The sequence below is a fragment of the Meles meles genome, unplaced genomic scaffold, assembly GCF_922984935.1.
Source record: "Meles meles unplaced genomic scaffold, mMelMel3.1 paternal haplotype, whole genome shotgun sequence".
In the NCBI taxonomy this organism is placed as follows: domain Eukaryota; kingdom Metazoa; phylum Chordata; class Mammalia; order Carnivora; family Mustelidae; genus Meles; species Meles meles.
Genome location: NW_025721267.1, coordinates 123,579 through 136,951, shown reverse-complemented (window position 1 = coordinate 136,951; position 13,373 = coordinate 123,579). Strand labels below are relative to the sequence as shown.

At 39.2% G+C, this 13,373-nt stretch overlaps 1 pseudogene; it reads right to left on the bottom strand.

The window, feature by feature from the left end:
* Positions 1-10,198: 10,198 nt before the first annotated feature.
* LOC123936266 lies at positions 10,199-11,477 on the bottom strand (annotated as a pseudogene).
* Between the last annotated feature and the right edge of the window lie 1,896 nt (positions 11,478-13,373).

Here is a 13,373-nt window from a genome sequence, read left to right as displayed (position 1 = left end):
ATGTTAGCATCCTTCACCCCTATCATCAAGTTTCAAGGTCTCTATTTCATGAACGTGGCAGCCTTGAGGGTAGGGCTGTGTCTTATTCCCTATGTTTCAGGTAAGGTCAGACATAATATCAACCACTTTACTGTTTTCACCTTCCTTCTAGGACAGTATTTGTGATCACAATAGTTCTTCCCATAATTGAAGACAATGTAAGTTTTAGGCATAAATATAATTTGGCTTTTAAAAGTTCACAAGTATCTATCTGATTGTTTAAATTTTACTTTATTTCTTAATGATCTGTTTAAGCAATCTTATACACATGACAATCCAAATATGATCATCTTTCTGAAGTTTTCTACTTAATTTGCTTAATGAGTTGTGGACTTATCAGTGACTTATCCCAGTGCTTAGCTTATTACTGGTGTGTGTGTGTGTGTGTATGTATATATACATATACATATGTGTGTGTGTATATATATAGTCTTTAAAAAAATATTTTATTAATTTATTTGACAGACGGAGATCAGAAGTAGGCAGAGAGGGAGGCAGAGAGAGAGAGGGGGAAGCAGACTGCCTGCTGAACAGAGAGCCCAATGCAGGGTTCAGTCCCAGGACCCTGAGATCATGACCTGAGCTGAAGGCAGAGACTTAACTCACTGAGCCACCCAGGTACCCCTATAATCAATTATTTATTAATTGTATTCAAAGTGTTCTTATAACATTTGCATGTTTCTCCATAAAGACGCAAATCAGAACCAATAGGTTACTGTCTTTCTCCCTTCTGGGCAGTGCCAAGTGCATTTCCTGCATAAACTTCCTAGAGTACTTTTGGTGAAAATGTACAACTTACCTCTCAGTTCTGTACTTGACATTTCAGATACATCCATATAGATTCATCTACAACCATGACTGTAGGCTTCCGTACTTGGAGGTCAATCTTAGTATTTGTTGTTTTGTTTGCGTTCATGAGGCAATGTCTCCTGAGAGCAGGTTGGAGACAGAATAATTAATAATGCAGGATGGCCTCAGGCCAGCCTGGTGGGGAGGGGTAATGAAAACTTCCCAGATGTTTTCACAGATCTTTCTTCCTGCCAATTCTTGGATAAAAACAAAATGTTGTTTATGTTAATATTTCTTATTATTTAAAAAATAATTTTATTCAGGTGTTCTGCATTTTTCTGTTTTACCTACTAATACCCAATAAGTACATAGTTATATTATACTCACACATATTAAATAGTTTATTTTTATTAAATTGACCAACACGTATAATACATTAAAACAGGACAATTTGACATACATATTTATGTATTTTTTTTTATAAATCTCATAAATTACTGAATTATAAGTAAAAAAAAAATATCCTTTTACAGATGAAAAAACTAAGGAATGGAGAAAATTAATAACTTGTCCAAGATCACATAGACATAATTTAATAACCAGTGAAAATTTCTGTCACCAAATTGTTGAAAAATCAGCTTATACCCAAATGATCTTTCTCAATTATAGAAAATGATGATGAAACTATTGACTCTACTGTTTTTATGACATTTTAAAATATTAAAATATTTTATTTTTACTCATTTTCTTCTAAATAACAATGCTAAACCATAGCAGTAGTCATATAAAAATAACATATTATTTGAAAGAATGCAGCCTAAAACAAATCATAAGACAAAAGATTAAGACACCAACATATTGGTGGCAGTGGAGAGCTCATTTTATGGATCTTCCCTTCTGTGACTAGAAATGGGAAAGGCACTTTCAAAAAGCCTCTTAATTTATTTTGTTAAAAAAAAAAAAAGCCATGACATTGGGAGTATTCATATCGCTTAAACAGGAAGGTCAGATTAAGACAGATGATTTAATTTATCCAGAAGTGCATTCAGTTACTTGACAGAGTTAGAATTCCAGGCCTAGTTTGTGTGATTCCCCTCTGCATGATTCCTCCCAAACTGCTTGTCTGTTTCTTTGGTAAGCAAGCTTCCATACATCTTAGATCTTCAGTATATCCTTTCTCACGCTAGAGATTTGTTTACAAAGATAATAAAGCATGTAATAAGATCAAAGTCAATATAAAGTATTTAACAATAAAATAAAGAACCTCCTCAAAATTAATTATATTTTAATGGACACCCACCTGACAGTGAGGGTGGATATGGCCACAAACTAAATTACTCTCCATTTTTTAATTTCTTTTTTTAAAAATTTCTTTTCAGCATAAAAGAATTGATTGTTTTTGCACCACAAACAGTGCTTCAATGAACATGTGCCCTCCGTACTACCTATCACCTGGCTCCCCCAACCTCAGACCCCCCCCTCCCCTTCAGAACCCTCAGGTTGTTTTTCAGAGTCCATAGTCTCTCATGGTTCATCTCCCCCTACAATTTCCCTCAACTCACTTCTCTTCTCCATCTCCGATGTCCTCTGTGTTATTTCTTTTGTTACAAAAATAAGTGAAACCATATGATAACTGATTATTTCTGTTCGACTTAATTCACTCAGCATAATCTCTTCCTGTCCCATCCATGTTTATACAAAAGTTGTATATTCGTCCTTTCTGATTGGAGGCATAATACTCCATCGTGTATATGGACAACATCTTCCTTATCCATTCATCTGTTGAAGCGCAACTTGGTTCTTTCCACAGATTGGTGACTGTGGCCAATGCTGCTATAAACATTGGGGTACAGATGGCTCTTTTTCATTACATCTGTATCGTCGGAGTAAATACCCAGCAGTGCAATTGCAGGGTCATAGGGAAGCTCTATTTTTAATTTCTTGAGGAATCTCCACACTGTTCTCCAAAGTGGCTGCACCAACTTGCATTCCCACCAACAGTGGAAGAGGGTTCCCCTTTCTCCACATCCTCTCCAACACATGTTGTTTCCAGTCTTGCTAATTTTGGAAATTCTCACCAGTGTAGGGTGGTATCTTAAAGTGGTTTTAATTTAGATCTCCCTGATGGCTAGTGAAGATGACTATTTTCTCCTGTGTCTGATAGCCATTTGTATGTCTTCATTGGAGAAGTGTCTGTCCATATCTTCCACCCATTTTTTTGATATGATTATCTGTTTTGTGTGTGTTGAGTTTGAGAAGTTCTTTATAGATCCTGGATATCAAACTTTTGCCTGTACTGTCATTGGCAAATATCTTCTCCCATTCCGTGGGTTGCCTCCTTGTTTTGTTGACTGTGTCCTTTGCTGTGCAGAAGCTTTTGATCTTGATGAAGTCCCAAAAGTTCATTTTCTCTTTTGTTTCCTTTGCCTTTGGAGACATATCTTGAAAGAAGTTGCTGTGGCTGATATCGAAGAGGTTACTGCCTATATTCTCCTCTAGGATTCTGATGGATTCCTGTCTCATGCTGAGGTTTTTTATCCATTTTGAGTGTATCTTTGTGTATGGAAAGAGAATGGTCAAGTTTCATTCTTCTCCATATAGCAGTCCAATTTTTCCAGCACCGTTTATTTGAAGGGACTGTCTTTTTTCCACTGTATAATTTTTCCTGCTTTGTCGAGGATTAGTTGACCATAGATTTGTGTGTCCATATCTGGGCTCTCTACTCTGTTCCAATGATCTATGTGTCTGTTTTTTTTTTTGCCAGTACCATGCTGTCTTGGTGATCACAGCTTTGTAGTAAAGCTTGAAATGAGGCAACGTGACACGGCTAGTTTTAATTTTGTTATCCAAAATTTCCCTAGCAATTTGGGGTCTCTTCTAATTCCATGCAAATTTTAGGATTATTTGCTCCAGCTCTTTGAAAAATATCGGTGGAATTTTGATCGGAATGGCATTAAAAGTATAGATTGCTCTAAACAGTATAGATATTTTAACAATGTTTATTCTTCCAATCACAGAGCATGGAACAGTCTTCCATCTTTTTGTGTCTTCTTCAATTTCTTTCATGAGTGTTCTGTAGTTCCTCGAGTACTGGTCCTTTACCTCTTTGGTTAGGTTTATTCCCAGGTATCTTATGGATCTTGGTGCTATAGTAAATGGAATCGATTCTCTAATTTCCCTTTCTGTATTTTCATTGTTAGTGTATAAGAAAGCCACTGATTTCTGTACATTGACTTTGTATCCTGCCATGTTACTGAATTGCTGTATGAGTTCTAGTAGTTTGGGGGTGGAGTCTTTGGGGTTTTCCATATAAATTATCATGTCATCTGCGAAGAGAGAGAGTTTGACTTCTTCCTTGCCAATTTGGATACCTTTTATTTCTCTTTGTTGTCTGATTGCCGTTGCTAGAACTTCTAATACTATGTTGAACAAGAGTGGTGAGAGTGGGCATCCTTGTCGTGTTCCTGATCTCAACGGGAAGGCTGAAAGCTTTTTCCCATTGAGGATGATATTTGCTTTGGGTCTTTCATAGATTTTACGAAGTTCAGGAATGTTCCCTCTATCCCTATACTTTGAAACGTTTTAATCAGGAAGAGATGCTGGATTTTGTCAAATATTTTTTCTGCATCAATTGAGAGGACCATGTGGTTCTTCTCCTCTTATTGATTTGTTCTATCACATTGATTGATTTGTGAATGTTGAACCACCCTTGTATCCCAGGGATGAATCCCACCTGGTCATGGTAGATAATCTTTTTAATGTGCTGCTGGATCCTGTTTGCTAGGATCTTGTTGAGAATCTTAGCATTCATATTCATCAGTGATATCGGTCTAATATTCTCCTTTTGGGTGTGGTCTTAGCCTGGTTTGGGGATCAGGATAATGCTGGCTTCATAAAAAGTGTCTGGAAGTTTTCCTTCTGCTTCCATTTTTTGAAACAGCTTCAGGAGAATAGGCATTATTCTTCTTAAAACATTTGGTAGAATTCCCCAGGGACTCTATCAGGTTCTGGGCTCTTGTTTTTTGGGAGGTTTTTATCACTGCTTCAAAATTGTTACTAGATATCAGTCTATTAAGGTTGTCAATTTCTCCCTTTTTCAATTTTGGGAGTTTATAGTTTTCCAGGCATGCATCCATTTCATCTAGGTTGATTAACTTATTGGCATATAACTGTTGATAATAACTTTTGATGATTGTTTCTACTTCCTTGGTGTTAGGTGTGTTCTCTCCCTTTTCATTCATAATTTTATTAATTTGAGTTTTCTCACTTTTCTTCCCGATTAGTGTGGCCAATGCTTTATTGATCTTATTGATTCTTTCAAAAAACCAGCTTTTCGTTTCATTGATACATTCTACTGTATCTCTAGTTTCTACCTCATTGATCTCTGCTGTACTCTTGATAATTTCCTTTCTTGTTTGAGGAGTTGGTTTAATTTCTACCTGATTCTCCAGTTCTTTAAGGTGTAGAGACAGCTGATGTATTCTGGATTTTTCAATATTTTTGAGGGAGACTATGCATTTCTCCCTTAGAACGGCCTTTGCTGTATCCCATAGGTTTTGGACCGAACTGTCTTGGTTCTCATTGGTTTCCATGAATTGTTTAAGTTCTTCTTTGATCTCCTGATTGATCCAAGCATTCTTACACAAGTTGGTCTTACCTTCCAGGTGTTTGAGTTCCTTCTGAACTTTTCCTTTTCCCCAGTTTCAAAGCATTGTGATCTGAGAATATGCAGGGAATAATCTCAGTCTTTTGGTATCGATTGAGTCCTGTTTTGTGACCCACTATGTGGTCTATTATCGAAAAGGTTCCATGTTCACTTGAGAAGAATGAGTATTCTGTTGTTTTAGGGTAGAATGTTCTATATATACCAATGAGGTCCATCTGGTCTAATGTGTCATTCAATGATCTTGTTTCTTTATTGATTTTCTGATTGGATCATCTGTCTATTACTGAGAGAGGCATGTTAAGATCTCCTACTATTACTGTATTTATATCAATATGTCTCTATATCTTGATTAAGAGATTTCTTACGTAATTGGCTGTTCCCATATTTGGGGTATAGATATTTATAATTGTTAGATCACCTTGTTGGATAGTCCCTTTAAGAATTATGTAGTGAGAGTCTTTAGTTTAAAATCTAATTTATGTGATATGGGGATCACTACCCTGGCCTTTTGAGGCCCATTGGCATTAAAGATGCTTCTCCATCCCTTCACTTTCAGTCTTGGTGTATCCTTAGTTTCGAAATGGGTCTCTTGTAGACAACATATGGATGGGTCCTGTCATTTAATCCAATCTATAACCCAGTGTCGTTTTATGGGAGTTTTAGGCCATTCACACTGAAAGTGATTATTAATAGATACGTTTTTCTTGACATCATGTTACCTTTGAAGTCTTTGTTTCTGTAGATTGTCTCTATATTTCTGTTCAATAATATTCTTAGGATTTTTTCTCTTATATAGAACCCCCCTTAATATTTCCTGCAGTGTCTGCTTGGTGGTTATATAGTCTTTTAAGCCTTGTCAGGCTTGGAAACTGTTTATCTCTCCATCCATTTTGAATGTAAGTCTTGCTGGATAATGTATTCTTGGCTGCATGTTCTTCTCATTTAGTGCCCTGAACATATCTTGCCACCTATTTCTGGCCTGCCAGGTTTCTGTGGACAGGCCTGACATTATTCTGATGGGCTTTCCTCTGTACATAAGGAGCTTCTTTGTCCTAGCTGCCTTCAAGAGAGTTTCTCTACAATTATAATTATTCACTCTTACTATTAGTTGTCTCGAGGACTTTCAAGAATCTATAATCTTGTGGGGAGACCGTTCTGCCTCTAGTATATGAATTCTGGCTCCACTTGTGAGAGAGAGAATGTTTTCACTGAGAACTTGTTCCACTATATCTTCTAGACTTCTTTCTTTTTCCTCCCCTTCAGGGATTCCAATAATTCTGATGTTGGAATGTTTCATGGCAACATTTATTTCCCTAATTCTGTTTTTGTGGCTTTTAACCATTTTGTTCCAGGCTTCCTCCTGATCCTTTCTCTCTATCTGTTTGTCCTCCACATCACTAATTCTATCTTCTGTCTCAGTTACCCTAGCTTTTAGGGAATTTAGAATACATTGGAACTCATTGATAGCATTGTGCACATCATCCCTGGTGGCTTTCAGTTCTGCCCTAACATTGTGAACATCATCCCTGGTGGCTTTCAGTTCTGCCCTAATCAATTCTGTTTTGTCATCCATGGCTTTCTCCAACCTCGCTATTGCCTGGATAATTGTTAGCCTGAATTCCCTTTCTGACATATTGTCTATGTTGGTAGCCATTAGCTCTGTTGCAGAAGGCCCATCCTCTGAATTTTTCTTCTGTTGGGAATTCCTCCTCCTAGTCATTTGGGTGAGAGATGGATGAATGTATGTAGCTGTATGTACCGACCATGGTGCAGTCAAGGTGCACCCTGGATCACTTCTGAGCAATTGAGAGTCCCCACCAAAATGAAAGAAAAAAAGAAAGAGAGAAAAAAGGAAAAAAAAAAGAAAGAGCGAAATAGAGAGAGAGAGCAAGAGAGAGAGAGAGGAAAAAATAAGAAAGATAAAAGAGAAGGCTCAGCCCAAATGGGCCCCAAGGTAAGATTTATGAAGTATACAAACAAAAAGATTGATAAAAGTATGTGACAAGAGAAAAAAAATATATGTGTGTGTATGAAAGCAAAACAAAAAAACAAAAAAACAAAAAAAAAAAGAACCTCGTCAAAAAGAACCCCAAGTACAAGATTTATATACTACTGGGACAAATACAAATAAACAGAAACATTGGCAGAAGAAACAGTTGGAAGAGTGGTTATAAATTCTCAGTGTGGGCGAGCAAGGTTATTTTGATTCTTCCTGGGTGTATCTTGATATCTCTGTTTTAGGACTCAACTTTCCAACAATAAGGGTTGATTAAAAATTGGTTTACTATAGGGATAGGATTGATTGGCAAAAGGGGATTACTTTGTAGTTTAACTCTATATGAATATTAAAGAATAAAAATTTAAAAAATGAACTAAACTAAACTAAAATGAAATTTTAAAAAATTTTAAAAAATAGAAAAGCAAAAGAAAAACATGGGTATATGTACCAAAATTTTAGGTTAAAATGTTATTATAGAATTTGATGTACTGGCCATCTCACTGTGATGTATACAGGTTAAAAAATTATCTATATAAAAAAAATAAACCAGGGGCACCTGGGTGGCTCAGTAGGTTAAGCCTCTGCCTTCAGCTCAGGTCATGATCTCAGTGTCCTGGGATTGAGCCCCACATCAGGCTCTCTGCTCAGTGGGGAGCCTGCTTCCTCCTCTCTCTCTGCCTGCCTCTCTGCTTACTCATGATCTCTCTCTCTGTCAAATAAATAAATAAATAAATAAATAAATAAATAAATAAATAAACCAGAATAGTGGGAACGAATTAAAAACATAAGGTGTGTCTATGAAGTAGTGGTGGTTTTTTTCTTGTCGGTTTTTTGTTGTTGTTTGTTTGTTTCTTTTTTCTGGTTGGCTTCTGGGGGAGGGGCCTGCCACTTGGGTTTTCAGGCAGTTTTTCCTGAGTTAAGTCCTCCCGCACCCCTCAAGGGGGTGGGCTCTGAGGAAACCGGTTTTTCAGGTTTTTGTTCTCTGGAGGTTTTTTATGTTTGTTTGTTTGTTTGTTTTTTGTTTTTCTCTCTCCTTGGTGGCTTTTGATGGTTTTTGGAGGTTTTTAGGAAAGCAAACTGCACCCGCACCTCCCTCTCAGAGAGAAGTCTCGGTCTGTTCCCCTCTGGGTGCTCCAGAGCACATAAATTCCCCCTTGGATGCTGGTAGAGCATGTTCTGAGTCACAGTCCCTGGGATGCAGGAACTCCTGCGTGTACCCAAAACCACGACAGTGGTGCAGTTTTGGAAGCTCCAGACCACCAGAGAGGTTCCAAGCCGTGATCACACACTGAGATTATCCCGCTGGTCTGGGTTGGCAGTACTGTCTTTCCAGGACCGAGAGCTCCTTGCTGGTGCCTGCATGCACCTCTCTCAGTGGAGGATATGGGGCCAGACCCAGGCTCTGATAGCATGGCGGGGCTCATATGTGGGGACTGCAAAAACTTTTTGTTTCTGCTGGCTGGCAAGGCTCCCAGCCCCTCACGGAAGCTGCACCCCATGCAACCTCAGACGAGCTCCCTCATGGTTCAGGGACCAAGACCTGGTTTCTTCACTGCACTCTCTGTCTCAGCGCCAGGGGTGGCTGTCCTTGGTCCAGGGACTTTAGCCCCTGTCCCTAACCGCCTGATTCCTGCAATTTCCCCCAACAATCCTTTGCTCTTTTTGAGTGCTTTGAACCAGACTCCAAGTTAATATTTGTTCCCAGTCATAGGGAACATAGGGCACTCTCGTATTGGTGTATTACTTTCCAATGGTCACTTCTGGTGGCTCCCTCCCCCTTTTGTTTTTCTTCCGATATCAGTCCAATGTTCCCACTCTGCTTTATCTGCCCACTGGCATCTTCTGCCCCCGTAGAGATCCAGATGTGTATAATTCTAATCTCAGTCTGATTTCATGGATGATCAGAGTTCCTTGGTAGGTAATCAGCTCACTTTAGGGTACAGGTTGAAATGGCGCCTCCTCTTAGTTCCGGGCCATTTTGTCCCCCCTTCTTTTTTTTTAAGATTTTATTTATTTACTTGTCAGACAGAGATCACAAGCAGGCAGAGAGGCATGGAAAGTGATAGGAAGGGGAGCAGACTCCCTGTTGAGCAGAGAGTCTGAAGCTGGGCTCAATCCCAGCACCCTGGTATCATGACCTGAGCAGAAGGCAGAGGCTTTAATCCACTGAGCTACCCAGGCGCCCCTGTATTTTAACTTTTAATAGTTCACACAGTTTGCATATTTTAAAAATAGCAAAACTTAATGTGGTTAAAAAGTATAAATTTCTGGTTATATGTAAAGGGATTATATATTACTCGTTATTTTTCATTCTGTTATAAATGTCTGAAAACATAAAATAATGTGTATTATTACCACAGAGGAAGATCTGTTCACTGTGGTTTGTCATATTTTGAATCTATATATTTTTTAAAGATTTTCTTTATTTATCTGTCAGAGAGAGAGAGTGCACAAGCATGCACTCTCAAGCAGAGAGAGAAGCAAGCTCCCTTCTGACCCTTATGAGCAAAAGGCTTGATGCAGGACTAAATTCCAGGACCTGGGATCATGACCTAAGCTGAAGGCAGTTGCTTGACCAACTGAGCCACCCCAACATCCCTGAAACTATGTTTTAATACTATTGTTTTTGTTTTTGTTTTTGTTTTATGTACAGATGGCACATGGTGCCAATTTTATTTGCAATTATTATAGTACTCCAACTCATGTTTACAAGTTACACCTTTGCCACAGCCTTGGCTAAATCTTGAACTAGTGCAGGATTTAGCTGTGCCAGCATGCTGATCTTCACGTGCTTAGATGTGGCATACTTGTTCTTGATGGTCCTGTGCTTTGTAAGCCCACGATTCACCATGACTATATTCTTAGCCAGGTGTTGCATAACACTTAGAAGGGATTCTTCAGTGTATGATAGATAATGCTGTAGAGTTGGTGTCCATTCACCGTTATCAAGAATTTTCAGTGCTAAGCAAAAAGCTCCTGCTGCAATCTGAGAAGGAGGAAAGTGCACCATATCGTAGTCCAACATAGTTAGTTCCATCAGGTATTTGGCCAAAGTATGTTGCTCAACATCAACCTCTGCGATCTTAGATGCTCTCCTAAGGAAATGCAGGGGTAGAGGGCAGCCCAGACCAAAATTTAAAGATCTTAGAATCTTCATTTCCATCTGTCGGATTTGGTGCTTAGTATAAGTGTTGTCAGTCACAAAGGCAAAGTCACCAATTTCTGGAGGGTACATTTCTTCATATTTGCTTGCAATAAACATGGCAGTGACAAGAACCAGCTGCAGCATCTTCTTGGACACACAATTATTCTGCATGGACCAATCAATAATGGAAACAGTCATGTACATGGTCTCCTGAAGTAACCTGAACTTCATCTGAACCTGTACTAGCCAGTCAATAAGGATAGCTCTCATGTTTCCAGTGACTTCATGACCTAATAGGTATTTTGGTCTGGTGGCTTGCTCTTCCTCAAGTTGTCTCAAATAAGCATAAATCTTTCACATATTCACTACAAAGGTTTGGATCAGCTCCATCTTCGGCATCCACATCATTCACTGCAAGAATTACATCAGAGAATGCCTGACACAGATATTTTTCTGCAGGGGCACATCCAGATGTTTCCATTGGGCTTGGAGAGGGAGTATAAACCAAAATAGGCTCAGGTGAAAGTTTTTCTTCTTTAACGGACTCAGGTTCTGGCTCATGTTCTGGCACAGGCTCGGGTGCCTTCTCCAGAGGTTTAGGTAGTTTTTTTAGCAATAACTTTTCCAGGAACCAAAGTTTTTACTTCCTTTTTCAGAGGCAATTTGGCCTGTGATTTTTCTCTGACTTTGTTACCAATGTCTCCAAGGGCTGTTCTTGGCCTCAGCCCGGGCTTGGAGGCCGCAGTCATGCCCAGAGGCACGCACTTTGCCCCTGCCATGCTGATCTTCGCGTTATTTTCCACATTAACTTTTGCATTCCTGGTGACCCAGAGCGCCATGGCTTCTTCTTCACCAGGCAGCAGCTCAGTGGGGAGAAGCAGAGCACGGGAGTCACCAACCAGCCAGGAACCTGAACCCAGCGTAGCTCAACAGCCGTTCCTCCGCAGCAAGCCGCTGTTTTAATACAATTTTTAATCCAGATGATACCTACTTGATCTTACTGCTTACCTGTTTCCAATAACAACATTAATTATAATGTTGATACAATGAAAAATTTTCTAAAAAATATTTTTTGACAAAGAAAATTATGTATATTTCAAAGTGCATTGAGTTTGCAATCCAAGATATTTTGACAATGCATTCTTTTGTGAATACTAAACAGTTTATTTCTCACATTAAAAAATGAAAAAGCTACAAAGTTTTGAAGATAGTGTTTATTTATATATTTATTTATTCATTCATTCATTCATTCATTTGAGAAAGAGAGAGAGAGAGAACTAGTGAGGGAGGTGCAGAAGGAGAGAGATAAGCATGCTTCTTTCTGAGTGTGCAACCAGAGACACGGGGCTTGATTCCATGACCCTGAGATCATGACCCAAGTCAAAGTCAGACACTCAACTGACTGAACCACCACAGTACCCCAAAGATAGTATTTTTTTTCTCTTTCTTAGAGGACAAAAAATACATGTAATGACAGTTTACAAAACCTTTTGTTTGGGGCACCTGGGTGGCTCAGTGGGTTAAGCCGCTGCCTTCGGCTCAGGTCATGATCTCAGGGTCCTGGGATCGAGTCCCGCATCGGGCTCTCTGCTCAGCAGCGAGCCTGCTTCCCTCTCTCTTCCTCTCTACCTGCCTCTCTGCCTACTTGTGATCTCTCTCTGTCAAATAAATAAATAAAATCTAAAAAAAAAACCTTTTATTTGACCTATAGAAGGAAGTTACAAAAAAATTCTGCAAAAAGAAAGACATTTAATGTTCTGCTTTAACATGACCCCAGATTGTCATAAGAATAGGTGTTGGAGATCTAATAAGCAGCAGCATTTAGAAGAATTGCAAATACTTACCTTGTGATGTTTGTCGTCTGCATCAGAGTGCAGAATCATCCCCCAAGAAACATAGTTTTCAGTGCATGGGATGGCTACAGAAGATTGGGCAGATCAGAATGTCTTTTGTTGCTATATACCAGTATAGCCTGGTGAACAGCTTGGGACTATTTTACAGGCCTGAATGGTAGCTGGAGAAGCCAGTGGATGGAGGATAAGGCAGAGTTTGGATGACATTGATGCCAGTGAAGGCTAATCCAACATGTGGGAGGAAATGGAAAGACCTTCTACCTTATTTCACCTAGTACATAGCCTGTGAATGAATAGCTAACAGTGAGGTGGAAAAGACAGGGGTGCATGATAGTCAGACTCATGATCACATTTAGTGTCAATACACCCAAGGAAGCTGCTGAGAACTAGGGAACTATCCCAAACCAGAAAGTTCTCCAATTCTAGTTTTAATCATAGGACCCTTCACATAACCACTCTTCTAGCTTTAGTGAGTTGCAGGAAGATGTTGGTGGGGGAGGAAGGCAGGAGACACTTGATTTAGCAGAATTTAAACTTCAGACTGACTAATTGTTAATACAGGCATGCTTCAATCCCTTGAAAGGACAATATTATTGTTTTAAGACTCTTTTTCCTGTGAATAAAAATAGTCTCATAAAATAAGATGGGTTCATTTCAGAGAAGTAAACTAGCATTTCAGGATGTAACAATGGTAAAATACAGGGGGCAAAATTTAAATGAAATCAGAATGAACATAAGGCAGGGCACCTGGGTGGCTCAGTGGGTTAAGCCGCTGCCTTCGGCTCAGGTCATGATCTCAGGTCCTGGGATCGAGTCCCGCATCGGGCTCTCTGCTCTGCGGGGAGCCTGCTTCCCTCTCTCTCTCTCTGCCTGCCTCTCTAT